This window comes from Arachis ipaensis, chromosome B05 (genome assembly GCF_000816755.2).
Source record: "Arachis ipaensis cultivar K30076 chromosome B05, Araip1.1, whole genome shotgun sequence".
NCBI lineage: Eukaryota > Viridiplantae > Streptophyta > Magnoliopsida > Fabales > Fabaceae > Arachis > Arachis ipaensis.
In genome coordinates this window covers 136147296-136150673 of record NC_029789.2, presented here as the reverse complement: position 1 = coordinate 136150673, position 3378 = coordinate 136147296, and positions in this window count along the sequence as shown.

Below are 3378 nucleotides of genomic sequence, written 5' to 3'. Positions count from 1 at the left end.
TGCCACTTGAAGACGAAGGCGTGGCACGCCAACTCCTCAATCTCACTTGGGCGTGCCACTTGAGCAACCAGGCGTTCACGCCAATGCACAAAGGTCCAAAAGCAAGGACTGGGCGTGCCACTTGGTATCGAAGGTGTGGCATGCCAACCTTAGCATTTCACTATGGCATGCCACTTGAAGGCTGAGGCGTGGCACGCCAACTACTAGAACCAAGACAAGATCATGGGCGTGGCACGCTTTGTTTGTAACGCTTTGTGCTTTTGTATTTCTGTTTTCTGAGTCTTTGAGCTTTATTTTTTCATCGGGTTTTTAGTATTATTACTTCCTTCCGTATATATTATTGTATAAGCTTTAGAACTGTCGTTACGCTTTGTTATTCTTTACTTTACGGCTAGAGGTAAGGCTTAAGGTAATAAAGTGTTACAGTCACCCCTAGTTGAGTGTATAGGTTTTGGTTGTGGTGGTTGTAGTGAATGGGTTATATTTGAAATGAGAAGATGATGAATTATTGTGGTAGTTGTAACGATAGTTAGAGAAATAGAGAAGAAAGAAGATTAGGAAGAAATAAAAGTAAGAAATTATAACAAAATAACTAGAGATATCTTTTATAATAGAAAAAAATTTAAGGATAAATTTAAAGATGCTAGAAATGGTTTTGAATAATTAAAAAAAAAATTTAAAATCTTTTAACTCAAATATTAACAATTAAAATAATATATTATTGTTGGGCAAAACATTTGGTGTAAATGATTAAGATCATATGTGCATAAAGTATATTATGGCTGGAGAAAATAAGAATAAATTAGGTTCAGGGGTCAATTTACCTTATGTTTGGTGTCTAAGTTTGTTTGAGGTTCAAGACTACTTGAGGTTCAAATTTACTTGAGATCCAAGATTACTTGAAATTCAAGACTACTTAAAGTCTAAATTTGCTTAAGATCCAAGACTACTTGAAGGATAAATTTATTTAAAGTTTAAGATTATATCAATTAGTTTGGGATTTTTTCTCTATAAATAAAATTAGTTTTAATAAATTATGGGAGCTTCCATGCATTCACACAATCACACACCCACTCTCAAATTTCTAGTCACATTGGTGTATAAAAACATGAGTTACGAATCCATATAAGTATTGGGAGCAAGGTAGTCAAAATCGCGTTTCAACTCGTAGAAACGCACGATTTTACGTTTCTGCATCCTCCCTCAGTCTCGACTTTGCTTCTCGTCCAGGACCAAGCTTCTTCGTGTAGAATCGCCGTGCAAATACGCAGAGATGCTGGAATCGCGTTTCTGCCCCAATGTTGCGTTCAAGATTGAAGAGGCTCTTTTCTTGATCCTGATTGCAGTCCAGTCCAACCCAATGGCCCAATCTGAATAGAAGACCATGGAAGATGGAAGAGCCCTAGCAGATTAGCAATAAATTCCCTAATCTCTTTACCTTCCTCAATTTATAGTTTATCTCCATGGCCAAAATTTCAAAATTTTGCCTTTCTCAAGTCTTTCAATCTCTGACTCTATCTCTCTATCCCTCTGAAGTTTGAATTTTGGGCGACCAAAATCTCCAATTTGGTGCGTCACAGCCTCGCCGTAAGGTTTGCTGCCGTTGTTGTGGAATTAGACTGGTGGTGGCTGGACTGTGTGAGCGTCAATTTGTGAGACTCTCTAGCTCTGCCTCTTTGTCTCTGGTTCTCTGGCTCTCCCTCTCTATTTCTGGAATCTGGATTGCTGTTGCTCTTCTCCTCCCCTTCACTGGTAGTTCAGGTATGTTAAAATTTTTTTAATTTTTATCCTCTTCAATGTCAGTTCAATCTCTTGTTGTACTTGTTTATTATGGATTATATTGCAGGTTGAATTGCTATTGTATATCTTTATTGGTTTACTGATTATATTGCATATTAATTATATTGTTCAATTTAGATTATAATTTTATACGAATTATAGTAGGTTTTCGAATTGAGGTTAACTTATCTGTTCATATTTATTGCAAACATGTATTTCATATCACCGTACAAAAGACCTTTCATTATTTACTTGAATTTTTTGTAAGGCATTACAGATGTGAATTACGAATTGGTTAATTTTATGTCACCGTATTGATGAAGTGTTGTTCTGGACCAAATTGGTGATGGCGAAATTTTTAAAGATAAACTTTCAGTTTCTATGAAAACAATTTAGTTAACAAGGGAACCATATTATTCTTCGCAGCCTCTTATATATATGTTAGTAACTATCCGATTCTGAATTAAAGTATCCTAATCTTAACAGAGCCATATATGAAAGATTCAACTAAAATCCATGAGATCAGAATTTTTTAGATCCACTAAATACAGTATCCTTTACTTTCAATTCAATAACCTAGAACTAGAATCTCCTTTTTTAAAATTAAATTAAATTAATCCTTAGATTCAGAAACTAGAAGTGTCCCTAAACAAGGAACATGGCATCATGTGAAGTGGGACTTAGCTAGTACAGCAAAACCTTTATGTTATTGTTAATTACCAATAATTCACATATTACTTGTTGAATGATGAAGGTGAAGCACTGTATATGAAGATGTTATATATGTTGAAGTTGCACTGTTGAACGATTCAAATTACTTGACAAGAAGCTTTTGACTTTAGCTTTGATTTTGATCAATGAAAACAGGACTAATAATAAGACATCATATTAATTCAAAGCCAGGTTCTTCGAGAAAACTAGACAATAATTTCTAGAAACCATTAATCTTCTCTAGCAAATCTTATAAGCTGCAATTGGCTAGTACAACATGGACTTCTCTGTTCATAGAAAAAGAAGCTGCAATAATTGGCAGCGTGTACACTAATATATTATTCCTTTATCTGAAACCATTAATTTTCTTTAGCAAATTTTATAAGCTTTTCTAAAAGGTAGATATAACTTGTGAATTTGTGAATTTATTTTAGTGTCGTATGAAGTTGTAAGTTGTGAATTTGTATTTTGATTTATGAATTTGTGTTGAATTGTGACTTTTAACTTGTTATGGTATATATATTAGTTATAATTCTATGGATAATTTACTTTATTTGAGATTTATTTTATTCTCTATAAAATTAGTTTTTGCTATTAAATTTTTCTAAATTTTTATAATTTACGAGTCATATTTACGTTCCGTCTTATGATTCAACGAATTACGATTTTGAGTTAGTTTAACGAGTCGAGGTAAAAACTACGAGTTCACTACCTTGATTGGAAGACTCCATTTTTTTTTTAGTCATTTTAATTATGTCTTTTCTTTTTGTTATTTAAATTTTGTCATTTTTATTCAAATATTTATTAATTTCTGCATATGTTAATATAAATTTTATAATTTTTAATTCTTTATATTTTAGCATCTATTCTTTTTTATTTCTTACGTTC